Source organism: Cervus elaphus, chromosome X, assembly GCF_910594005.1.
Source record: "Cervus elaphus chromosome X, mCerEla1.1, whole genome shotgun sequence".
Lineage (NCBI taxonomy): Eukaryota > Metazoa > Chordata > Mammalia > Artiodactyla > Cervidae > Cervus > Cervus elaphus.
In genome coordinates, this window is record NC_057848.1 from 75,846,645 (window position 1) to 75,861,677 (window position 15,033).

At 39.7% G+C, this 15,033-nt stretch overlaps 1 protein-coding gene and 1 non-coding gene across 6 annotated transcripts in view; one reads left to right on the top strand and one right to left on the bottom strand.

Annotated features, from left to right (window-relative positions):
* Window positions 1–15,033, top strand: part of PASD1 (PAS domain containing repressor 1) — a 122,586-nt gene that overhangs the window by 38,976 nt on the left and 68,577 nt on the right. The gene's annotated exons all lie outside the window — the stretch shown is intronic.
* On the bottom strand, window positions 7,676–7,779 carry LOC122691025. The gene has a single exon (XR_006340275.1). It is a non-coding gene; the product is annotated as a U6 spliceosomal RNA (small nuclear RNA).

The window sequence follows — 15,033 nt, forward strand, 5'->3', positions numbered from 1 at the left end:
TATTCAGATGCTGTCTTCTCCAACAGTTGGGCCTCCAAAATAGTTTAGAGAGCTTTCAGAGTAATCATCTCAGGATTTAATGAAAGAGAAATAAAGTGGGTGGTGTAGCAAGACATCTTCGCTGAGGTTTGAAAAGCAATGTAGAGGAGACGAGGCACATGTGCAAAGACTCATTTGAATCCCACTTCTGTCAGGTACTTACCTGTGTCCTGTGCCCTGTGTTGATATGCTCAGTCATGTCTGACTCTTTGTGGCCCCATGGACTGTAGCCCGCCAGGCTCCTCTGTCCATGAGATTTTCCAGGCAAGTATACTGGAGTGGGTTGCTATTTCCTTCTACAGGGTATCTTCCCAACCCAGTGATTGAACCTGCGTCTCTTGTGTCTCCTGTACTGGCAAGCAGATTCTTTACCACTAGCACCTCAGACAAATCATGTCAGTTGCAATCTTAAAACTTCTTTCCAGTTTTACTGAGATATAATTGGCATATAACATTGTGTAAGTTTAGGGGGTACAATATATATACCTCACATAGTTAAAATTTTTCCCCTTGTGACGAGAACTTTTAAGATATACTCTCTGAGTAGCTTTCAAATATACAATGCAGTATCATTGACTATAGTCACCATGCTGTAAGTCACCTCCCCAAAACTTATTTACTAAAATGGGAAGTTTGTATCTTTTGACCACTGTCATTAATTTCCCCCTACATCTCCCCTCCATGCCCCACCTCTGGCAGTGCCTAATCTTGTTTCTATGAGGTTTGTTTGCTTGTTTGTTTTTAGATTCCACATATGAGTGGCATCATGCAGTATGTCTTTTTCTCCGTCTGATGTATTTCACTTAGCGTAATGCCTCAAGATCCATCCTTGTCAAAAATGTCAGGATTGCCTTTTGTGTTATGGCTGAATGATATTCCACGTGGTAAGTGAGAGTAATAGTATGTTACGCACTGGGCTGTTGTGAGGAATGAAGAGTGGTTCATGAAATACTGACACCGAGCTATGTGTGAGTAAACTCCATAAAACTGTGGCTCCACTCAGCTGGAGCCCTCAGCCTCTCCCAGCCCAACTCCTTGGGCTAGCCCAGTGCTTCCGCAAAGTCATTGTGCATAGGCACCACTTGGAGATCCAGCACCACAATTTATTTAGCAGGTCTGGTGCAGCCTGAGACTATGATTTCAGGTAGGACCCATTTTGCCAAGCTGGGAACCACATTTAATTTAAAAAAAAATTGTTTTTAGATTTTTTTGATGTGGACCATTTTTAAAGTCTTTATTGAACTTGTTACAGTATTGCTTCTGTTTTATGTTTTGGGTTTTTTTGGCCGCAAGGCATGTGGGATCTTAGCTCCCTGACCAGGGATTGAATTTGTACCCCTTGCATTGGAAAGTCTGGGCTTTGCAATTAATGGGACCTGGGTTTAAATTCCAATTCTACCTCTTTATAATTGTGTGAGCTTTGTTGAGTTCCTTAACCTTTATAAGTCTTGAGTATCCCAACTGTAAAATCTGGATTATAATACTGACATGTCAAGGTTTTTTTGAGAATTAACATATAGAAAGTGGCACAGAGTAGCCACTCAATAAGTGGTAGCTTTCATTAGAGATATATTAACAAGACTGTAAAGTCAAAAGGACTGTGAGGAAGGTACAATCTTCTCAAAGAGCGAAGCAATGGCAAAAAAAAGAACAACTGGCACTACAGAGCGGTTTCTTGATGCCACTTGTTGGGGCAAGAAGGAGAGAACCCTGAGATCAAGCCCCATGCAGTCAGCCAGCCGTGGAAATCTAACATGCCAGGGACAAGTGGTATCTCAGGTCTGGATGTAGGGTTGGGCCGTGAGGATACCTAATGGATGTCCCCATCATCAGCAATGCCAGGGGAAAGAGCCTGGCTCTGTAGCGGTACTGAGCTACACAGAAGCCTCATCTTCTCTAGCAGAGTGTAGCTGCCCGTCTGTAGCAATGGAGGAGGGGGGTGATCAGATTGATGATTCTTGGGCATCTTTCTGAGCACCAAGACAAGGATATTGGCCAGAAAACGTACTTAAAGTCTGGGACCATAATGTAAAGATGAACTAGTAAAGACGCTGTGGGACTGGATGGAGGCGGGGAGGTTCACAGAGAGGAAAGAATAGCAGTCAAGTGACTGGAATGAACTGGAGAAAGGCGAAGAGGAGGGTTCCTAAATATGCCACAGAAAGGGCAATGGTAGAGACTGGTCGGGGGCGTCGCTGGGGAGGAGGTGGAGGAAAACGTCCCCCGTGGTTTCCAGTAATACCAAATATGCCATCACAAAAAATACTCTGTTTCAGAGAGAGAGAGAGAGAGAGAGAGAGAGGGAGGGAGAGAGAGAGAGAGCGTGCACAGCTCTTCACTCTTCCACACCCCTGAAGGTCCTGAAGTTAACTAGTAAGCACTCAATCACCAAGGAAAAACTGCCTTCTCTGTGGGGCTGCCTCATGAGCTGGTCAAGCGGATTTAGTCCTGTGTCAGCAGCAAGCTGAACTGCGCTGGGCTTTCCCCTACCTTCCTCCTGCCAGTCGGTCAGTTCAGCTCAACCAGGCTGACAGAGACAAGGAAGACTCTGTGACCTCCACTGTGCAATAATGGCCAGAAAGTGTTTGGCTTGTGTAAACATCTTTTCAAATGTTTATGTGAAATTGGAAAGAAAACCAGAGAGTCTGAAGAAAAGCAGGATGTAGAGGTGAATTCATCTTTGGCTCTAACTGTGGTTTCCATACATTTGTTTCTTTTTCAAGTAAAAAGCTCCAAGTATTTAAAATGACATTCACGACATCATTGTGGAAGACAATCACGACGTGTATTTGAAGTTATAAAATTTGCTGCACATCATCAGGGATCAACTCTGTCTTTCTACAGAGAGACACACACATTTTTCTATAAACAATTGCTCAAAAAAGTGGTCTTTCAAATTTCAATAGAATGCTGGTTTTTTTTAAGTTTATAGGAAGAAATGCGTGATGGCATGCTTCATCAATTTGAAGTCATCTTCTCTCATTCGTATAAGGTTTATTAAATATATTTAATCAGTGAGGAAGAATGAAATTTTTATAATTCTCATGTAGACAATAATGTCATTAAATGTGTTTGGCATAAATATATCAGCCCAGTCAGTGGGATTTTCCAATTTATTTTCAATCAAAACTTTCTTCAAAAATTATAACTCACAAGATTATATGTCATCACTTGTTCATCCATCTGAAGGGAACATAATTTTCTAATAGTTAAAGTCAAGAATGGAAATTAACCTACAGTGGATTATGCAGTATGTGTACCACATACCATGCCAAGTAAGCCCGGAAGGGCAAGTGGCAAAGCCATGCTGCAAATGAGACCCAGAAACAGAATCAGGCTTCCTGATTCCTTTGGGGTGTCGCTAAATAGTGGCTTTTCTTTTCTTGAACATGAGTTCCTCCACAGGCTCTCCCTGTATCAGCCTGAGTGCTTGCCTGGGTGAGGTGGTGGGCAAGCCAGGCGATGGAGACGATGAGCCCCATGGCACAGGTGCATACACAGCAACAGGTCAAAGGTCCACTCCTTCTGACAGCAAAGCTGAGGTCTGTTCTCAGCATATCTTGTGTTGCCTTCTGAGGACAGTGTCAGGTCAACTGTGTCCATTGTTGTATTCCCAGCATCCCACACTGTTCCGGACAGAAAATGCATGCTGAATAAATGTTTGGTGAATCAAAAAAGTGAATGGAAAAAACACCAAGTCCTGTCTGCCAAAATGCTGGTGAACAATTCTCACCCAGTTAATCCTGTTCCTAAAAGACAGACTGGCTAAAAGAAAAAAAAAAAGGCAAACTCAGATCTGCAGAGAAATCTAAAAGTCTCAAAGTGTATCTCTTACTGGTTTTGCACTTTAGGGGAATGCTCTCTCCAGGTCTCTTACCCTGAGGCAGTGAGGAATACTAAAAGGCAAAAGGTTCTTCCATCCTTCACCATTCTGACAGAATAGTTCAAGTTTCTGTACGGTACAGTAAAAACTGGTGCTGAAAGAGATCTGCAATCCATTAAATTCCTAATCTCAGTCTTACTTCAATTGCGTCTGTGGATTGTCTATATACCCCTCTGAAATTTTGCAATTCATTTAATCCCTGTCCGCACTATTCCTTAGAAACACACAGATTTATGGCTGATATCTACATAAATCCACTGATTCAAGGCCAAGGAATAAGCACTGCAGGACTAGAAGCTTCACAGAAGGCAGTACCAAAGATTGTTGCATAATGGGCACAGACACCTTCAACCAGTGGGTGGAAAGAACATCACAGGCAGAAAACAGAGCCTGAGTAAGGGCACCAAGGTGAAAGGTCATGGTTACATCAAATGGTCCTTACTGCTTCCTAGCATGTGATCTTGGGCGAGTTACTTGATCATTTTGAGCCTCTGTGTCCTCATCTGTAAAATAAGAATAAAACTAGCACCATTTCACAGGGCTGTTGTGAAGATATCAAAGTGCCTACCTGAGTGCCAGATACAGAGTAAGACCACAATAAATGCCTATAAACAAAGTGTGATAAGAGACAGAAAGCAGAATAGTGGTTAATAGGGACAGGGTTTTAGTTTGGGATGATGAAAAACTTCTGGAAATGAAGAGTGGTAATGGTTGCATAGGAGTGTGAATGTATTTAATGCCACTCAACTGTGGGCTGACAAATGTTAACTGTTTAACACTGTTAAACACTGCTTAACACACTGTTTAACACTGGCTCTCATATTATTTTTTTTAGTTTTATTTATTTATTGGCTGCACTGGGTCTTCGTTGCCACATGGGCTTTTCTCTAGTTGCACAGAGTGGGGGTTACTCTCTAGTTGCAGTGCTCAGGCTTCTCATTGCAGCAGCCTCTCTTGTTGCAGAGCACAGGCGCTAAAGCACAGATTCAATAGTTTCAGTGCACAGGCTCAGTTGCTCCATGGCGTGTGGGGTCTTCTTGGACCAGGGGTTGAACCTGTGTCTCCTCCATTGGCAGGCAGATTCTTTACCACTAAACTACCAGGGAAGCCCTCTTGTATTATTTTTGAGAGGTGTTTCTTAATTTTTAATGCCACACATACTAATTAGAGCAAACTTTAAACATGCAAGAAAAAAAAATTTAACCTCCCAAAGTGTCATCATCTAAAGATACCTCTGAATGTTTCTTGCCCCCTAGTCCTGTTTTCTGCACAATATTTTATTTGTTCATCTGTATATCATACATTTAAACCATATCATGGTTTAAGTGATTGGACTGATATATATTATACAACACTGTTACCTTTTCCAGCTAGTTTAATAATAATAATAATTTTTTTTCATAATACAGATTCTTCACAAACATACTTTCCAGTGGCCTCTGCACTGGTTAAAAACCATATGAAAAAGTCACTGGAGAGTGTCACAAATGCTGAGACTTTCCATGAAATAAGAAACGCAGTCTTGGGAGGATGGATAAAGGGAGTTTGAGCTCCTAGTCCCAGGCAAATATTACCCTATTTCAAATTGAAGAATGCAACCAGTGTAGACATTCCACATGGAACTTTATTAAAATTCAACTGTATAACTCCTCAGGCAGAACAGGCCGAGGTGGCTGAGTCCTTGAATCTATCTGAATCGGTGGAGAGTTTATTTGAAAGGTCATCAACCCTGAGATGTATAAGTAAATTCCTTAGTGTTGTAGTCTTTATGCACAGGTTTTCTTCTCCCTTAGATGTGCATCCAGAAAAAGTCCTGCTCTCGCTGCTCTGTTGCTCATCAGCCCATTTTCTCTGCTTCCTCGATTGCAGAGTGTTAAAACGCCAAGACTCTTTAAAGATGTCCAGGGATGATGGGAGACTGAACACAGTGGGCCTAGCTGAGTTGTCCAGTAGTTCTCAGGATATGTTCACTTTGTCATTCAAGATTAAGACTTTAGTGTCGTTTAGTCCTAAACTGTTTGTGCACAGGTTATGTGTGTCACGTGGGCCCCAGACATGGCCCCTGCAACGAGCTGCAAGAGCATTAGCAGCAGAAGCCTAGACTGACATCCAGAGACTGGTGCTTCCCTGGAGCCTGAACTGTGACTGTGTTGACTTATTTGCTTTTGGCAGTTATGAGACTGCGAAACTGAGTGAAGATTCCTTTGACTGTGAATCTTATCCCAACTGAACATGGATAACCTATGCCATCCTAATCATTGCACTAGAAAGTATCTGCATCAGTGATTCTCAACCACAGAGAGTAATCATAATCCATCTACTCACTGTATTCTCTTGTGAACTAAAACAAAATGTGTGTGTATCTGTGTACACACACCAGAAAATTGGAAGTGGCTTTGCCTCCCCAAAAGAGGAAATCTTTGCAAGCATGACTCACTTGACTTTTTTGATCTTTGCTTCCTTGGTGGTTCAGATGGTAAAGAATCTGCCTGCCAATGCAGGAGACTCGAGTTCTATCCCTGGGTCGAAAAGATCCCCTGGAGAAGGGAATGGCAACCCACTCCAGTATTGTTGCCTGGAGAATCGCATGGGCAGAGGAGCCTGCTGGGCTACAGTCCATGGGGTCGCAAAGAGTCAGACATGACTGAGCAACTTTTACAAAATTTGATGAGGTTTTTCTAGGTGATTTCCCATTGATTTTGGAAAAAGCCACTCAACACACAACTCTGCTACTCTGAAAGAAAATAATTATTACATTGCATAGGAAAATACTTTGCTGGCTACTTTTGGCCGTCTTTTTTTTCACTCTCTGTGTATTCTTTTCCCTGTGTCAGTTTCTAAGTCTTTGTTTTAGAATGAATTACTGAGTGGAACAGATCAGTAATTAACAGGTGCCTGGAAGGACCTTGTCCAGTGATTAAAGGAAGTCATTGGATATTTAGTGGTGTGGGTTTTTAAAAAAATAATAATTAACATTTATTTAGCATTCAGCATTTACCACAATGCCAAAGAGACATGTTCATGTAACATGTAACAAGTTACATGTTCATTCAATCTTTACAACAAGCCTATGAAATGGTGGGTACTATTATTATCCCCCTTTTCCAGGCAAGGAAATTGAAACTTAGTTTAACTTGCCTAATCAATAGTGGAGACAGTATGAATTACTGCCCCTTATATTTATATAATCTGAGAATATATTTGGAGATTCTGCCAGGAAATTTTTTTTTAATTTATTTTTTTATTGAAGGATAATTGCTTTACAGAATTTTGTTGTTTTCTGTCAAACCTCAAAATGAATCAGCCATAGGTATATATACATCCCTCGCTTTTGAAATTCCTTCCCATCTCCCTCCCTATCCCACCCCTCTAGGTTGATACAGAGTCCCTGTTTGATTTTCCTGAGCCATACACCAAATTCCCATTGGCTATCCATTTTGCATATGGTAATGTAAGTTTCCATGTTACTCTTTCCATACATATCACCCTCTCCTTCCTTATCCCCATGTCCATAAGTCTGTTCTCTATGTCTGTTTCTCCATTGCTGCACTGTAAATAAATTCTTCAGTACCATTTTTCTAGATTCTGTATATATGAATTAAAATATGATATTCATCTTTCTCTTTCTGAAACATTTCACTCTGTATAATAAGTTCTAGGTTCATCCACCTCATCACAACTGACTCAAATGTGTTCCTTTATATGGCTGAGTAATATTCCATTGTGTATATGTACCACTACTTTATCCATTCAAAAAATATGGAACACTTCACGAATTTGCATGTCATCCTTGCACAGGAGCCATGCCAATCTCTGTATCTTTCCAATTTTAGTATATGTGCTGCCGAAGAGAGCACTGGCAGGAAAATTTAATGGTGTGTTTTGAGTGTCTTCTCTGTGTGGAGCTGGGTGCTGTTGGAAATAAGAAAGACATATAAAACATGACTGTTCTATGTATGTATTTATTTATTTTGGCAGAGCCTTAACCACTGGACTGCCAGCAAGTCACCCAACTCTTCTGTTATTGAAGTATTTTTATTTATTTATTTTATTTTTTTAGACTCATATATTTAAATAGGGAAATAGATTTAAGGGACTAGATCTGATAGACAGAGAGCCTGATGAACTATGGATGGAGGTTCGTGACACTGTACAGGAGACAGGGATCAAGACCATCCCCATGGAAAAGAAATGCAAAAAGGCAAAATGGTTGTCTGAGGAGGCCTTACAAATAGCTGTGAAAAGAAGAGAAGCAAAAAGCAAAGGAGAAAAGGAAAGATATTCCCATTTGAATGCAGAGTTCCAAAGAATAGCAAGGAGAGATAAGAAAGCCTTCCTCAGCGATCAATGCAAAGAAATAGAGGAAAACATCAGAATGGGAAAGACTAGAGATCTCTTCAAGAAAATTAGAGTTATCAAGGGAACATTTCAGGCAAAGATGGGATCAATAAAGGACAGAAATGGTAGGGACCTTACAGAAGCAGAAGATATTAAGAAGAGGTGGCAAGAATACACAGAAGAACTGTACAAAAAAGATCTTTACGAGCCAGATAGTTACAATGGTGTGATCACTCACCTAGAGCCAGACATCCTGGAATGTGAAGTCAAGTGGGCCTTAGAAAGCATCACTACAAACAAAGCTAGTGGATGTGATGGAATTCCAGTTGAGCTATTTCAAATCCTGAAAGATAATGCTGTGAAAGTGCTGCACTCAATATGCCAGCAAATTTGGAAAACTCAGCAGTGGCCACAGGACTGGAAAAGGTCAGTTTTCATTCCAATCCCTAAGAAAGGCAATCCCAAAGAATGCTCAAACTACCACACAATTGCACTCATCTCACACGCTAGTAAAGTAATGCTCAAAATTCTCCAAGCCAGGCTTCAGCAATACGTGAACTGAGAACTTCCAGATGTTCAAGCTGGTTTTAGAAAAGGCAGAGGAACCAGAGATAAAATTGCCAATATCTGCTAGATCATCGAAAAAGCAAGAGAGTTCCAGAAAAACATCTATTTCTGCTTTATTGACTACGCCAAAGCCTTTGACTGTGTGGATCACAATAAACTGTGGAAAATTCTGAAAGAGATGGGAATACCAGACCACCTGACCTGCCTCTTGAGAAACCTGTATTCAGGTCAGGAAGCAACAGTTAGAACTGGACATGGAAAAACAGACGGGTTCCAGATAGGAAAAGGAGTACGTCAAGGCTGTATACTGTCACCCTGCTTATTTAACTTATACACAGAGTACATCATGAGAAACGCTGGGCTGGAAGAAGCACAAGCTGGAATCAAGATTGCTGGGAGAAATACCAGTAACATCAGATATGCAGATGACAACACCCTTAAGGCAGAGAGTGAAGAGGAACTAAAGAGCCTCTTGATGAAAGTGAAAGAGGAGAGTGAAAAAGTTGGCCTAAAGCTCAACATTCAGAAAACTAAGATCATGGCATCTGGTCCCATCACCTCATGGGAAATAGATGGAGAGACAGTAGAAACAGTGTCAGACTTTATTTCTGGGGGCTCCAAAATCACTGTGGATGGTGCAGTCATGAAATTAAAAGATGCTTACTCCTTGGAAGGAAAATTATAACCAACCTAGATAGCATATTTAAAAGCAGAGACATTACTTTGCCAACAAAGGTCCATCCGTTCAAGGCTATGGTTTTTCCAGTGGTCATGTATGGATGTGAGAGTTGGACTGTGAAGAAAGCTGAGCACCGAAAAATTTATGCTTTTGAACTGTGGTGTTGGAGAAGACTCGTGAGAGTCCCTTGGAGTGCAAGGAGATCCAACCAGTCGATCCTAAAGGAGATCAGTTGATTCAGTCGATTCATGGGGTTGCAAGGAGTTGGACACAAGTGAGCGACTCAACTGAACGGAACTGATTTAAATAGCTTGCAAACAAACTTTGTTGCCCCAATATAGAAAGGGGTATATAAAAACACACATACACACATACTCTATGGTTCAGTTCAGTTCAGTTCAGTTGCTCAGTCTTGTCCAACTCTTTGCGACCCCATGGACTGCAGCATGCCAGGCCTCCCTGTCCAGCACCAACTCCCGGAGTTTACTCAAACTCATGTCCATTAAGTCAGTGATGCCATCCAACTGTCTCATCCTCTGTCGTACCCTTCTCCTCCTGCCCCCAATCTTTGCCAGCATCAGGGTCTTTTCAAATGAGTCAGTTCTTCACATCAGGTGGCCAAAGTACTGGAGTTTCAGCTTCAGCATCAGTCCTTCCAATGAATATTCAGGACTGATCTCCTTTAGGATCGACTGGTTGGATCTCCTTGCAGTCCAAGGGACTCTCAAGAGTCTTCTCCAACACCACAGTTCAAAAGCATCAACTCTTCAGCACTCAGCTTTCTTTAGAATTCAACTGTTACATCCATATACATGACTACTGGAAAAACCATCACTTTGACTAGATGGACCTTTATTGGCAAAGTAATGTCTCTGCTTTTTAATATGCTGTCTAGGTTGGTCATAACTTTTCTTCCAAGGAGCAGAGGTCTTTTAATTCCATGGCTGCAGTCACCATCTGCAGTGATTTTGGAGCCCAAAAAATAAAGTCTGTCATTGTTTCCACTGTTTTCCCATCTATTTGCCATGAAGTGATGGGACCAGATGCCATGATCTTAGTTTTCTGAGTGTTGAGTTTCAAGCGAAATTTTTCACTCTCCTCTTTCACTTTCATGAAGAGATTCTTTAGTTCTTCTTCGCTTTCTGCCATACGGGTGATGTCATCTGCACATCTGAGGTTATTAATATTTCTCCCTGCAATCTTTATTCCAGCTTGTGCTTCATCCAGCCCAGCGTTTCTCATGATGTACTCTGCATATAATAAGTTAAATAAGCAGGGTGACAATATACAGCCTTGACATACTCTTTTCCCTATTTGGAACCAGTCTGTTGTTCATGTCCAGTTCTAACTGTTGCTTAATGACCTGCATACAGATTTCTCAAGTCAGGTGGTCTGGTATTCCCATCTCTTGAAGAACTTTCCACAGTTTGTGGTGATCCACACAGTCAAAGGCTTTGGCATAGTCAATAATGCAGAAGTAAATGTTTTTCTGGAACTCTCTTGCTTTTTTGATGATCCTTTGGATGTTGGCAGTTTGATCTCTGGTTCCTCCACCTTTTCTAAATCCAGCTTGAACATCTGGAAGTTCATGGTTCACGTATTGCTGAAGCCTGGCTTGGAGAATTTTGAGCATTACTTAAATAGTGTGTGAGGTGAGTGCAATTGTGTGGTAGTTTGAGCATTCTTTGGGATTGCCTTTCTTAGGGATTGGAATGAAAACTGACCTTTTCCAGTCCTGTGGCCACTGCTGAGTTTTCCAAATTTGCTGGCATATTGAGTGCAGCACTTTCACAGCATTATCTTTCAGGATTTGAAATAGCTCAACTGGAATTCCATCACATCCACTAGCTTTGTTTGTAGTGATGCTTTCTAAGGCCCACTTGACTTCACATTCCAGAATGTCTGGCTCTAGGTGAATGATCACACCATTGTAACTATCTGGCTCGTGAAGATCTTTTTTGTATAGTTCTTCTGTGTATTCTTGCCACCTCTTCTTAATATCTTCTGCTTCTGTAAGGTCCCTACCATTTCTGTCCTTTATTGATCCCATCTTTGCCTGAAATGTTCCCTTGATAACTCTAATTTTCTTGAAGAGATCTCTAGTCTTTCCCATTCTGATGTTTTCCTCTATTTCTTTGCCTTGATCACTGAGGAAGGCTTTCTTATCTCTCCTTGCTATTCTTTGGAACTCTGCATTCAAATGGGAATATCTTTCATTTTCTCCTTTGCCTTTCACTTCTCTTCTTTTCACACCTATTTTAAGGCCTTCTCAGACAACCGTTTTGCCTTTTGCATTTCTTTTTCTTGTGCATGGTTTTGATCCCTGCTTCCTGTACAATGTCACAAACCTCTGTCCATAGTTCTTCAGGTACTGTGTCAGACTAACCCTTTGTATCTGTTTCTCACTTTCACTGTATAATCCTAAGGGATTTAGTAGAAATTTCAAAATTATAATGATTTTTTGTCACAAATCAAATTTCTATTTATGTATGGAACTGTTGCTAATGGGTCTTTTCTGTCCTATGCTTTGTACCCTTATCTATTTACCTCAAAGAAGTCTTGATGTCTAGCAGAACACATCTTTGTACATTTTTATTCTTCAAAATTATTGTAGATATTTCTGACTTGTTGATCTTGATGGGAATTCTGTAATTATAGAAGTTATATAGAAAACCAAACCCAAACAAAAATATACTGAGTGTTGATCAAAGTTAATTTGTAGATTAGTTGGGGAGATCTGATAAAACTATGAAAATTCCTGTCCAGGGATATGACGTTTTTTCTATTTATTCAGACATTTTTATATTAATCAATAAAGACATTATTTTCTGTGTAATAATTTTGCACATTTTGTTAAATTAGCTCCTAACACTGTATAATTTCTTTTACTGTATATACAAAGAATCATGTGTTAAGAACACAAAAAAGTGATTTGAGTAATTATTGAGATTTGGCTTTTTTTGATGGGACTATATAACACCATAAATACATATAATGCAATTTTAATAAATTACAATTAGGTTATTGAATATTTTGGAATTTAGCATTAATATTAATTATAATTAATTAATATTAATATAATTATTATAATATATAATATAAATAATAATAAAATCAATATAATTAATTATAATATTAATTATATTTAACATTATTATTATAATTATATAATATAATTATAATTAATTATAAAATATTAATTATAATTAATTATAATATAATTATAATATAATGTCTGATTTTCTGTGTTTAAACCTTTTCCAAAGGTTTATTCTTTAATTCAGAAATGATTTACAGGGATGTTATTTAATTTCCAAATGTTTGGGGGTTTTCCAGGGATTTATCTGTTTATTATTGATTTCTAATTTAATTCTGTTTTCATCAGAGAACATGGTCTGTATGCCTTTAATGATTTAAATTCACTGAAACTGGTCTCATGGACCAGTACATTTTGAATCATCATCACAGTTGGAATGTTACGCCTGTGTTCTACTGTTGCTTAGCGCAGCCTGTCATCAAACGAGGCCAAGTCTGTTGGCAGGCTAGTAAGTCTCCAGTATCCTCACTTCTTTTCTCTTTATTTGGTCCATTAATTACTGATAGAGGAGAGTTTAAACTCATCAGATGTAATTGTGGGTTTGTTTATTCCTCCTTTTAGTTCTTACTTCATTTTCAAACTTTGTAATTAGGAGTATACCTGTTTAGGATTGTTTTACCTTCTTGATTGACTCCTTTATCATAATGAAATGTCCCTCTTTTACTCTAAGACTATTCCTTACCTAGAATCTTTAATATTAATTAGCCACTTAAGCTTTACATCATTAAGGTTATATAGTATATATATTTCTTTTATTTTACTTATAAGCTGTGACTTTATAATTCAAGTGAGTATCCTGTAGACAAGATAGTTTGGTCTTACTTTTGTCCCCAGTTTTGACACTCCTTGGCTTTGTATTTGTGCCTTTAGTCCACTGACACTTAACATAATTATTAATACAGTGATGTTTAAGTCTACCATCTTTCTATATATTTTCTGTTTGTCCCATTTGATCTGTTTTCTTTGCCTTCCTTTTCTGCTTCTGGATGAAATGACTAATTAATATTCCATTTTATCTCTTTTGATTTGTAATCTGTAAGAACCCCGCGGCAAGACAAAGAGAGTGCCAGAGTATTAAGAGGCTTTATTGGGCAATTGCTCCCGGGCAGAGCTCCCAGACCTGAGCAGGGGGAAAGTGGGTGTCTGCAACCTGCGGGAAGTGGGGTGACAGTTATATACCCTGGCGGATGCGGAAGTGGTGGGACCTTTCCATATATGGTTAGAATCGGGCTCTAGGGTGCTGATTGGACTTTTCAGTCTCGTGTCGTTTTTGATTGGCCGGGATCTTGGCGCCTTCGTGTCCATCAGTCTGCCTGGCAACGGGCTGTTGATTGGTGGATGTCTGTCCCTGGGACTTATCCGGGGCTTCTCTGTCAGCATTTTCCGGCTGGCTCTAGGGTGCTGATTGGACTTTTCGGACTCGTGTCAGTTTTTGATTGGCCGGAATCTTGGCGCCTTCATGTCCATAGTCTGCCTGGCAACGGGCTGTTGATTGGTGGATGTCTGTCCCTGGGACTTATCCGGGGCTTCTCTGTCAGCATTTTCCGGCTGGCTCTAGGGTGCTGATTGGACTTTTCGGACTCGTGTCAGTTTTTGATTGGCTGGAATCTTGGCGCCTTCGTGTCCATCAGTCTGCCTGGCAACGGGCTGTTGATTGGTGGATGTCTGTCCCTGGGACTTACCCGGGGCTTCTCTGTCAGCATTTTCTGGCTGGCGCTTTCCCGCCTGCAGTCAGTGTGACCTTTCATAATCTATATCTCATGTGTGTTTTATTTGTTGTTCTAGGCAGTTTATAGTATACATCTTTAATTTATTACTGTCTGATGTGAATTAACATTGTGCCACTTCATGTATAATGTAAGAATCTCATAACAGTAGGTTTTCACTTTCCACTCTTCTATCTTTTGTATTATTATTGTAATAGATTTGATATCAATATGTATTAAAAACTTTACAGTTCCTTGGTTTTATTTCAGTTATCTTTTAAAGAAATTGAAGATGCAAATATTATATTTATTCATGTACATATTATTTCCAGTTCTTTTCATTTCATTATGTAGATATAACTTTGCATCTGGCATTCTTTTCCTTCCATTTGAAGTCCTTCCTTTAACATTTCTGATAGTGCTAGTATGCTGGCCTTGACTTCTTCCATTTTTTGTTCATCTGAAGGTGTCTTTATTTTACCTTCAGTTTCTTTGAAGGGTTCAGTCTTAATAGATATAGAATTCTAGGTTAATTTGTTTGCCCAGAACTTTAAAGATGTTTCATTTTCTCTTGGCTTGGGTTATTCTGATGAGAAGTCAGACAGAGGACATTCTTCCCCACTCTGTATTAAATGTATCTTTTATTTCTGTTTGCTTTTAAGATTTTCTTTTTGCAATTGCTTTTCAATTTGCAATTGCTTTTCAATTTGCAATTGCTTTTCAA